At 43.9% G+C, this 12,443-nt stretch overlaps 1 pseudogene; it reads left to right on the forward strand.

The window, feature by feature from the left end:
* Positions 1-8,286: 8,286 nt before the first annotated feature.
* LOC104875371 lies at positions 8,287-9,202 on the forward strand (annotated as a pseudogene).
* Positions 9,203-12,443: the final 3,241 nt, after the last annotated feature.

Here is a 12,443-nt window from a genome sequence, read left to right on the forward strand (position 1 = left end):
ATCGCGGCGGGGGGGCGGGCGCTCCTAGCGCTCTCGGGGCGGAGTCGGCGTCAAAAGAGGCGGGATTTTTTGGGTGGCGGCGCTTGTCATTGGATGCCCGGGCGAGGTTCTTTCTTTCAGAATGAAAGGGAGGCGGGGTCTGCGAGGAGGCGGAGCTACCGCCGGCCCCTGCCAATTATAATTGCTCTGAGGACATGTCAATCATGGTGTAAGGGCTTGGAATTGGGGGTTTCGCGGCATGGGGCGTGGCTAGAAGTGCCAGGTGTACAGAAAGAGTCTCCCTAGGTTCCCAGGTTGGATCAGCCTGTAAGACTGGCAGCCTCTTGTACCAAAGTGGGACGTGGCCCTAAAGTTTTGGAAATACGAATAAGAGATCCAACTATTTTTGTTATATGTAGGAAGAAAGCTGTTCCTAAGCCATTTTCCTTCCAGAAACAATGGAGTGGGGGGATGGGCCATTTCAAACAAAGGTACTTTTTAGAGTTGCGTGGCTTCCGGGTGGCTTTCCTAAAAGCTGGTCAATCATCAAAACCACTCTGAGCTACTCGAAAAAATTTTATATAGAATAGTGATTGAGAGAATGGGGTTTAGAGTTGCTGGGCCGGGTTTAAATTCTCCACTCAGCAAGTTACTAGTTGTACTGGTTGCATAATGTAAGCACTAACCCGTTTTAGCGACTACCTGTCATGGTTGTGGAGATACAAACTGAGAACATGAACTTGTAAAACACTTAGCACAATGCCTCGCTGAAAATAAATTCTTGATAAATGTCAGCTGGTCTTATGAGATTCTTAACTGTCCCAAGTCTGTTGAATCAGAAAACTAGGAGGATGTTCCTTAAGATCTTCAGGAGATGGGTTAGATTTGGGAACCAAGGTCTTAAAAGATCATCCAGTCCCTGACCCGCCTTCTCTCCGAGATACAGGTGAATAAAATATGATGAAGACTAACAGAAAAACCACTGACCCCGTGTCACGAAAGGGCGAGCTGAAATTCTACTCTTTTACTAACTATATCCTGCTAGTTAGAGAGAGGTATGGTCGATAGAAAAAAAATAGTGGAAGCGATTTTATTAAACACTATAAATAATCTTTACATAATCTCAAAAACTTCTGGAGAGGAATCTGAAGATATTGTAGGAGAGATTCAGGCTTCACATTGAGAAGCTTATTCATCCACAGGGAGCTAGATTGCTTAAATCACCAGGCAAAATAGAAACTAAAGGAGTCATTATTTTCTGTCAGAGAACCCAGATAGTTAAGGATTTTTTTTTTCTTTTCAGTTCTGGGGATGGAACCCAAGGCCTTCACATCAAGTTACATCCTCAGGCCTTTTATTTTTTACTTTTAAATTGCCCAAGCTGAGTTTGAGCTTGCAATCCTCCTACCTCAGCCTCTCAGAGTGCTGAGATTACAGGTGTATAACACCACCCCAGCTAGTATTCAAGAATTTAAATCAGAGATCTAAACTCCCTAACAACCATGTTGAGTGCCCATGATTTGTTGCATTTGTTATTTGCTACATTTATGGCATGAATTTGCAGCATTGTATCTGATTTATTGCACTCAATGTAGTTGTAAGAATTATTGGGTTGTCAGCTATGTCATTGGTTTATTTTTTGTATTGATGAATCATAGTGTCCATTGTATGAATATATTTACCTTTTCTGTTGTTGATGTACATTTGAGATGTTCCATAAGTTTTTTTTAATTTTTCTTTTTATGTCCCCTTTCCTTCCATTCTCTTCCAGTTGGATTGTCCCCTACCTTCCTTCCATCTTTTTTCCCCTGTTGTCTCACTTTTATTTTACTCTTTATTTGTATTTTCGGTGTGTTCTATAAAGAAACCACATGGTATGTAAGCTTTTGTGTTATTTCACTTAACATTATGGTATATCAAGGTGCATCTATTTTCCCACTGATGACTCAAGTTTATTCTTCTTTATGGAAGAGTCATATTCTACTGCATGTAAATACTACATTTTTTATCCTTTTATCTGTTGATGGACATATAGACCATTTTCAAGATTTAGCTATTGTGAATTGTGCTGCTATAAACATGGCTATGCATATATCACTGTAATATGATGCTTTTAACTCTTTTGGGAAGATACCTAGAAGAGTAATACCTGGATTGAATGGAATTTCTTGTTTTAATTTTTTAGGCATCTCCACACTGATTTCCACAGTGGTTGTACATTTCCACCAACAATGAAGAGGTCTTCCCCCCAGTCCCTGAAGCCTTGCTAGCATTTATTGTTATCTGATTTCCTGATGATGGCCATTCTTTCTGGAATAAGATGAAATCTCAGTGTTGTTTCCAATTGCATTTCTCCAATGGCCAGAAATGTTGGAATTTTTTTCATATTTATTCGCCCTTTGTATTTCTTCTTCTGAGAAGTATCTGTTCATTTCAGTTGCCCATTGGAGAGTCTTTTATTTTGGGGAAGTCTATTTTCTAAGTTCTTTATATATTCTAGATATTAGTTCTCCATCTGAGGAATAGCTGGATATTTTTTTCCGCAATCTGTAGGCTGTCTCTTCACTCTGTTGGTTGTTTCCTTCGGTGGGTAGAAATTTTTTAAATTTGATATGATAACATTTGATGATTCTTGGTGTTATTTCTTATATTATTAGGGTTCTGTTCAAAAGTCCTTGCCCATACCTATGTCTTCAAGAGTTTTACCTATTTTATCTTCCAGCAGATTAAGTGTTTCTCTTTTATTATTTAGGTCTTTGACCTATGGTACATGGTGAGAGATATGGGCCCAAATTCATTCTCCAACATGTGGATCATCAGTTTTCTCAGTACATTTGTTAAAGAATGTTTTTGGCCCCTTTGTCAAAGATCAGGTAGCTGAATGTGCTTAGAGTTGTTTGTACATCCTCTATTTTTTTCTGTTGATTCGATTGTCTGTTTTTTATTTGCTTGTTTGCCAAACCATGCTGTTTTTATCACTGTAGCCTCATAGTACACCTTGAAGTCCAGAATTGTGATTTCTCCTGTCTTGCCCTTGTTATCCAAAAGATTGCTTTTGCTATTCTAGTTCTCTGGTTCCATAAAAATTTTAGGATTGTTTTCTCTAGGAATGCTATTGGTGTTTTGATTGGGGTAGGGTTAAATCTGTATATCAGATTTTTAATATGGCCATCTTGACTATATTGGTTGTGTCTAGGGTATCTTTACATTTTCTGAGGTCCTCTTTGATCTCCTTTTTCAAAGTATTATAGTTAGGTTAGGTTAATTCCTAGGTATTTAATTTGTCTTGATGCCATTGTGAAAGGTATTGTTTCTCTAATTTCTTGCTTGGTGAGTTTATTATTCATGTGCAGGAGTGCTATTGATATTTACGTGTTGACTTTGTTATAAATTCTAGAAATCTTTTGGTGAAATTTTTTGGATCTTCTATTAACAGACCATGTCATCTGCAAATAACGATAATCTGAATTCTTCCTTTCCTATACATATCCCTTTTATTTGTTTCTCTTGCCTGATTGTTCTGCTAATATTTCCAGAACTATATTGAACAGGAATGGTGATCGTGGACATCTTTGTCTAGTTGTTAATTTTAGAGGGAAAGCTTTCAAATTCCTCCTATTTAATATGATGTTGGCCACTGGTTTGTGGTTTGTCATAAACAGCCTCTGGGTTTGTGAGAGCCGTGGCGATATTCGCACTGAGTTGTGTTCTCGCTTACTTTGGTGGACAAGGAACACAGCCAGACCTCAGATCTGTACTGGATGTTGGCTGCAGGGCACAGGCTCAAGCTTAATGCCAGCAGGAACTTTCAAACCCAGCTGCTTTTAAGTGCAACTCAAGCTTGGCTTCTCTCTGCAGGGTATGGGGCACGTGTCCTACCTGGCCTGAGTTTAAAGTTCTCAGGGGTCTCTTTCCAGCCTTCTCCCTGTCTATGTCTGTCCCTATTCTGGTCACTGTGGGAGGGTAACACTAGGAGCCCCGAAGTGACACTGTTTGTTAATTTTCTGAGTCCCAGATTTAAATAATCAACCCCTTCCTGAAATGCCACCTAACCAAGCACTCTCTGGCAATATGGGGGTACCCACGCTTGAATCCCTCTCTGATTGTTGCCTGTTATATGGAAGGGCTAGCCTCATTTCTGTAGTTCACAAAGGCAGTAGGCTCTGCTGTGGTTTCTCCTGGGATCTCACATCCCTAGGGGCTTATCTTGCTTCTGGGGTACCTGATTCTCCTCCCCAGGAGTCACAGGAGCTGGGGAAAAAGTTAAAAAAAAGTGTCCTTCTTTTCTCTGTGTAGTGGGCCATCTTTCCAACTTCTCTGTAGCTTCTACTTTTTTGAGGCAGTTACTCCCTGATTCCTGGTGACCTGCTTCTCTTTTTTTCTTCAACAAGTTGTTAACTTTACATTGTCTGGATTCTAGATCCCAGAGAGGCTAAATTTTGCTACTGATCACTATTCTGCGATTTTCTTTCTCCTCAGAATTGGAGTATCTTGAGTCAACATGTTATCCAGTACTTTACAATCTTTGACAAATGATTAAAAAGAAAGTCTGTGTCTTTGTGAAAATGGCCTCCCACAGAATGCTTTTATAACAGAAGTGAAGAAGTATAAAAACTTCTAAGGCAGAAAATAGGGAAATTTGAAAAAAGAGAAAACTGTAGAAGTTAGAGCAGAGCTTGTCTCAATTTAAAAAAAATTAAGAAATAATTCACATAACAGTTTCAGTAAGTGCTCAAGACAACATTTACAAATAACTTTATAAATAGCCTGATGCCTGTGTTTATATAATCATTAAGTCTTTTAAAGGGTTACTTACATTTTTTAGTGACACATTACGGCATTTTATGGGAGAAATTATATGGTGTCAGTGGTATCTAATTTGGGAATTTGATGAGGTCTCTGGACATATCCTTCCCACTTGTCAAGGGGCTAAAAGTGCTTGAAATAAACAAGCTTATCTGTGCACTCAATAATAATCTCTTACATTTATATGGCATGTTATAATTTTTAAAGTGCTTCCCCATACTTTATCCCATCTGTCCTCTCTACAGTGCTGGGAGGGAAGGAGGGAGGCAGAGGTGACTGAAACAGAAGAGTCTTAATTCCAGATACCTAATGCTGTTCATTGAGAAGTGTAGGTGGAAAACCACATAACCCAGACAGGAAGGCTGACTTTGTGCGTTCTCCATGGATGGTGTGGGGGTGGGGGAAAGCATGAAAGCCTGAAACTTGGCTCCATCCACTAGTGCTGTGTGACTTTGAATGAGTCACTTAACATCTCTGAGACTTAGTTTCCTTATCTGTAAAATCAGGATTAAAAATAGGGCCTTGGTAATTATTAAATAAGCTAACAGATATACCCTAGCTCAAGGCCTTACACATAATAGGCACTCAGTAATTTGTAATGAGGTTGTTTTTTTTTAAATTATCATGGAGTTTTGGAACTCCGGTACTGCAAATGTTGACTAATAATTGTGCATAAAGATAAATAATTTGTAAGGAAAATACATTGTGTGATGTTAGAAATTAAAAACCCAGGAGGCTGTGGGTTTAGCTCAGTGGTAGAACTTGTGCAGCATGTGTAAGGCCCTGGGTTCAATTACCAGCATCAAAAAAAGAAAACAAAACAAAACAAAAAATGAGCCTGGCATGATGGCAGGAGTCTGTAGTTTCAGGTACATGGGAGGCTGAGGCAAAAACATCTCTTGATCCACAGATGTGCTTTCTTAGGCCACCATGTATTTAAAAATTGGTAGGGGGTACACTAAATGCTCCTCCCAACTTGTGTTATTAATGAGAACACAAGCTAAAGAACATCCAGGAGGGAGAAATCCATAGCAGGGCCTACAACTGACCTGTGAAAGAGGGTCCATTGGAAATCTCTAGAGAGGGGAGCAGCCACAGGGTTCACTGTCCAGCAGGGTGAGAGGGAGTGATTCAGAGCTCAGAGCCCTGGGATATGGCTTTCTCCAATGGACTATGGTCTCCTGTGGTCACATACACACCTCCTTCTACACCTAGTGAGGGCCTATTGAGGTTCCCTGGGCTGAGCAATTCCTGGGGTGAGGGGAGATTTTCTCCACTGTGAAGGCTAGGAAGTCCCTCTTAGTTCTCGTCAGAGAGGCAACCATATCTGTCTTTACTATGTAGGAGACCCCAATGGTTTTCCCTGAAAGCCAAGGAGTAATGAGTAACCAGATCAAAATAGACTTAAGTGGATCCAGGTGCCAGAGAGAAGATAAATAATGGTGAATAGATGGAAAGTTCACACCCTTCCTGCAACATATCACTGCCATGGCCGTTGTTACCATGGTAACCATGGTCCTCACACCCACCACCATCTCACCAGCGGGTGTTCATGGCAGAAAATGACACTGTACTGCCACAGACAGACACCACCACAGGGACATAGCACAGACAAACTCCTGGTCCCTCAACCTGTTACTCATTAAAAGCATGATTTATGTTTTGTTCTGATGCAGATGGGGACTTTCAAGCTGTTTTTGCTAAGACAACAATAACATCATCATCATCATCAACAACAACAAGGGAAATAGCGACTATTCACTTGGGCCTACAGATATCCAAAAGATAACTAAACACAGAGCTGGGAGAGGTGGTGCATCCTGGGTTCCCAGCACTCTGTAAGGCTGAGGCAGGAGGATGGGAAGTTGGAGCCCAACCTGAACAACTTGATGACTTAACAAGACCCTGGCTCAAAATAAAAAGGACTGGGGAATGTAGCTCAGTACAAAGGCCCTCAATCCCCTGTATGAAGGGAGAGGAGAAAAACAAAGTGTGACCTTTATTTGGTATCTGTCTCCTTTATTGCCTTAAAGCTTTGTGTCAGATCCCTGCTACCTCTGCATACAGGCATGGTAATCATTTAGGAAGTATCTATCTAAAAGCTAGAAAAACAAAGTTGATTAGTCCTCACTGACTTACATGACCTGCCTCAGCCCTATTTCACAATTCAGAATACAAAGATAAGAGATTTACAGGGACATTCAAATACCATCTAGAACCTGGAAGTCTTCAGTCATTTCTGTAAACCTGTGGCCACCCTGGGTTCCAGCAGAGCCTCAGGAAGAGTGAGACTGCCCCCAGCAAAAACACTTATTTGTGGAGAAAGGATTAAGCAATAAGGATTCCTTCCAAGCCATCTTGTAAAACCAGAACTGAGCTCATGATCAGGCAAACCAGTCCACCCCAAGAAACCCATAAAAATTGGTCTAATTCCTCTGTTGATGGGCAAGCTTGATCCTCTCCCTCAGAGCTGTATCCTCTCCAGCTCCTGAATCTGAAGTCCCCCAGATTTTCTCTTACTTTTTAACTCTGTCTAATAAATCAGTCTCTGCTTCTTACTGATGCACCCTGAAATGCTTTTCTGTGACAGTGTCAAGAACCTGCCCAGACCGAGTTGAGGTTCCCATCTCCTCTTTAAGGGGACCTCCCTGTCTGATGATGGTATAACAACAGCAAATCATTATTAGAAAAATTAATCAAAGAGAGAATGGAAACCAGTGAGAACTGTTGAAGACAAAAGGAGAAACCTAGATGATAAAGTAAAAGAAAGATCTCAAAACCCAGAGGAAAAATATGAAGTAGAAGTTATAAGTATACTAATAAAAACAAATCAAAGATCCAAAATAAAGTGTTAAAGATCACAAAATAAATCTTAAGAAAGACGAAGGCATTGACAGGCAACATGAATGACCAGAGCTCTGAGTGAGTTAGGTGTGAGGTCTCTAGTGATGCTAGCCCTCCCTACTCCTTCCAATCCTTGGTCTCCTTCCCATTTATAAAAGCCCTCTTCCTGTACAATACTGGTTTTGGTTTTTTTTTTTTTTTTTTTTTTTTTTTTTTTTTTGTACCTGGGATCGAACTCGGGTCCTTGCACTTGCAAGGCAGGCCACTGAACCGCTGAGCTAAATCCCTGGGCTAAAATATAGTTGTTTTTCTACTAAGACATAAATATCTTTTTCCTGAAATACAAACTTATAACAGTTTAAGTGCATGAGAGACTTACTTTTTTGGTACCAGGGATCAAACTCGGGTCCTTGCGCTTGCAAGGCAGGCCACCAAACCGCTGAGCTAAATCCCGGCCCTTAAAAAGCCCTGTTCCAGATTGCAGTATTGCTGCCAAGGCAGAGAGCCAAACTGACAGCATGGAGTTGGCACTGCAGGACACTGGGTGCCCTGTGGGTTTCTCCGGCTGGTGTCTGCGATACAATGGCAATGGACCCTCTACTTGGGGAATTTATTAGGAGCGATGCTGGTGATTCTGTAGCTCCTCAAAGGCCCCTAGAAGCCTGTTTCTCAGAGAGGTCCAGGACCTCCAACCACATGGAGCCCCCACTCCCACAGAGCATCCCTTTGACTCCCAGCTCCATCATGGTGCAGCCCCTTCTGGACAGCCAGACACTCTACATCCACCTCCAGCACCTACTCTCCATCCTGTCCGTCAACAAGATGAAGACTAGCTTCATGGAGAATGACTATATATACCACCCTGGTCTGGCACCCCCCATTGGCCCCAAGCAGACCCCCATAGGGCTTCAGAGCTGGCCCTGACCCCATCCACTATGATCAGGATGTCACCCATCGCTGGATCTCCTTCAGTGGGCATCCCAGCTCTGTAAGCAGCACCAACAGCACCTCCTCTGACCAGTGGCTCCTAGATCACGTGGTCCCACTTCCTGTGGCCAAGCAGGCCTTGTCTAGGGCTGTGCCTGAGATGGTTCACTGTAAGCCACTGGACCTCAAGGGCCCTGTGGTCCCACCAGAGCTGAACACAGCTTCTTGCTGTGTGAGGCCTGTGGGAGAAATGCAAATGCAAGGGATGTTCAGTTCCCTGGACACTGCCTTCTTGCTGACTCTGCAACCAGGCGTGCTTGTACTCAGGCCAGTCCCTGGTCAACTACAGCACGTGCATGTGCCTGGTGCAGGGCAACTTCTATCACTGTACCAAGGATGGTGGGGGCTTCTTTGCTGACCACGACTGCTCCAGCTTCATCTGCTATACCTGCTGGTCCTTCCTGGGCACCCTCTCCATGGCACTGCCCTGCCTGTTTTGCTACCTGTCTACGCCAGCTGCATGAAGCTGGCCCGGTGTGGCTACAACCACCTGCATCATCCAGGTTTCCACTGCAAGTACATAAATGTCATCTGCAAGGCAGCCACTGGGGGTGCCAAAGCCAGCAGACCACACAAGCCTTTGTGACACTGGCTTGCACGCCCATGCTGTCTCTAGAAACGTGAGTCACCCCAGCCAGCCTCCTGTCATTTCTGTTCCCCTAGCTTAGGAAGTAACAGGTAGAGATCATCACTTTTCACCCTCTACTCCCCAAAAGGAGGAAGAAACACTTTGGGGGATATTCAGGAACTTTTTGTCCAGCAGATAGGCAGGGTGTGGCTGGGGTGTGTGTTCTTTTCTGGATGATAGACTACAGGCATGAACACATATATAGAAGCTGCACCTGCTTGGTGGCTGTCCCTCTTCCCTGTCCCTCTTCTTCCTGCTTTCTGCCTCCCACTTGGCCATTGTCTCTGACTTTCCTGGGACCTGGCTGCCTGGGAAGAACTGTTAACTGAGAAGGCCCTTGGAGACCTGACTTCTGCCTTCGTCTCTTCCCTTTTGATCCATGGAAGTTTGCCTTGGCACTTCAGGGAAGATGGAGAACACTTTAACGATCCTCCCTGTATGTACCTGGGAGTTGCTGAGAACAGCCAAAGAGCTGAAACCTCTTGGAGCGACAGGATGAGTTTAGGAGCCACTGTACAGTGCATTCCTCTCTCCTGGCCTACTGTCCACTCATTTTGCACCATCCTCTGGTTCTTTCACGTCACAGACTCGCCTGCCTGCTATGTGTCCTGAGTTCTCTCCACTCAGATCTTTTCCAGAAACATGGTGGGTAGAGAAGTCTGGGACAGCACGTGAGGGACCAAATATCATTTTGCCAATGAGTCTGAGGCTGTGGTCTCTTGATCCAGGCATGACGTTTTTATAGAGTAATTAAACCAGACGCTAACAGTGTTTTACAAAACAATAATAAAACAATTTGCTTCCTTTTGGTCCACCCCCAGGAAGGGCTGATTTCAAAATCTAGGGTGAGCAACCTCAAGGAGCACAATTCCCCTCCCCACCAAGGAGAGGATTTTATCAGAAAAGAAGAGGCAGCACCTCCCATCCGGCAGAATGACAGTTGAGCCTCACTGGGGTTGGGTTTCCTTTCCTTGGATTCAGCTGCTTGTTGTCATAGCCTTTTATGTATAGCCACGGGATGCTCTGAATCTATATATAAATAGGAGGTGAAAAGAGAGCATATTTTAGGGTTAGGAAGCCCCAGCAGGGGGAGTCAGAAAAGCTCAGAAAGGGTAGGGAAATTCTACAGGAGCCCAGTGGGATTGACCCCCGCTTTTGTGCACAGCATACCCCTCTTCAGACAGTGCCCAAAGAAGTAGCCACTCTTATTCTCATGGTCCTAAAGGACTCAGAAAGTGCAGTACGCCCATTGGGTGTATCGTACATGAAACATCAAAAAGCTGTAGCGGGTCTGGTCCTCCCCCACCCCAGCTGTTCAGGATTTTTGCTGCTGTAGTATTTTGTCCCCTCTTTCCTCCGTGACAAGAAGTAGCCTAGGGCAGGAGAAAGGCCCCAGGTGACTTGAGAAGAGCATTAGACAGAACATCTGAACGTTTTCAGCTTGTTTTGTGGAAACAGCTGAAGGAGGCAGGTAGCTGTGAATGGTATTTTATGTAATGCTTCCAAGGCACCCCTGATTTCCTGGGGGAAAAAGTAGTAACATCTTATGATTTAGAATAAGTTAATTGTAACCATAGGTATTTATATATTGGAGGAAGGGAGGATCTTATTGTTTTCTGCTTTATTTATGTAACACTTGCTCGCTTAAGAAAGGTGAGTACAAAACACTGCATCTTCATTCTCTATGGCTAATTCATATACCTAACCTCACCGCAGTGGTGATGGAGGTATGGTTCTTGCACAGTGGAGGGAATGGAAGAAAATGAACACAAGCATCCAACCTCTTACACTAGTTGAATGTATCAGAAGTGTGCTGAGGGACTGGAGGTGTTCTCCTTGGATGAGGTGTGCAGAGGTGGCCCCCCAAATGATAGCACACATATACTCTCTCTGCGAGGCCTGGGGACTCTTCCCAGGACACCGGCCTCAAACCTTTGCCACAGGAAGCTCGATGCAGTGACCGGTTGCACTTCGGTGATCCTGATGTACACCCCCATCCTGTGGAGAGCTGTGCATAACTGTGCACACATGCGTACACGCGCGCGCGCACACACACACACACACACACACACACACACACACACACTGACCTTCAACCAGCATAGACTGTTTCCTGGCAAATGGCCTTCTGAACACTGACTATTGTGTACATAGCTGTAAACAATGTTTTTTTTTTTTTTTTTTTTTTTGGTGGGTTTTGGTTTATTTTTTCCTTTTTTCCTCTCCTCCCTTTTTTGGCTTGCTTTTAGCCTGCTAGATGGATGTCTGCGGAACTTTCTCCTGGAGTTCTGCTTGACGCTTTGTGTGCTCAGCAGTGAAAGGAAGCAGTGAAGGAGGTGTCCTTCTCCTCCCAGCTCTGTTGTACAGCAGTCCCTCAGCAGTTTTTCTCTGTCTCCTTGGCAGTAAAAGAAAGAAAGTAAACATGACTTGTCTCGAGATCCACTATTCCTTTCCAGGCCCGTTAAGGGCCACCGAGGGACCAAGCACTTGGAAACATGACATCTTTCTGTAGCTGCTTCTAGCTGGTTGTTTCTTGTCACTAGTAGCTTTCTTGGCAGAATTAATCCTCAGCTTGAAAAGTGTCAGTGGTTCCCACTTCTCTTGGATCTGAATGGGGTTGGGGTCCCGGTCACTTTTCAAAAGGTGCTTCAGCTGCATCATTCAGAGCATTCCGGGAACTGGGTCTAGGTTGACAGAGTCCTCCAGATAAAATGACAGGCACAATGAAGGGTCCCCAGAGTACCACCTGGAAGAGGGAAGATGGACCCTTTCTGCTGGCATGAGCTTTTGTGGGCGAAGGTATTAACATGATATAGGGTTCTTTTAATGCTTGGGGACCCTGTTGTACCTAAGTGGGGTCGAGCTGGGCAGCGATTGTCCAAGGTTGTACACATGAGAAAGAAGTACAGGTCTGGGCCAGAACCGGAGTGATTGTCACCTTGAAGCTTCATGTTATCCGGTGCTGGCCCTGGGAGTGTGTGATGAGCCAGCCTCTGGTTCCTGCCTTTGATAAGCACCTCCATGCCCTTCCGCCTACTGTCCCTGGACATCAGCTCCTGCATCGCCATTATTGCTGTGGGTAACTGTGTGTCTTATCTTGCTTTCTCCTCTCAGCACTCCACAGCTGGGTTTTCTGTCACAAACCGGAAAGGGTTCCTGGCTCCCACTCCACTCCAGTCCTGTTCCACTGTTCCCCTTC

This window comes from Fukomys damarensis, unplaced genomic scaffold (genome assembly GCF_012274545.1).
Source record: "Fukomys damarensis isolate Sample0158 unplaced genomic scaffold, DMR_v1.0_HiC HiC_scaffold_17, whole genome shotgun sequence".
NCBI lineage: Eukaryota > Metazoa > Chordata > Mammalia > Rodentia > Bathyergidae > Fukomys > Fukomys damarensis.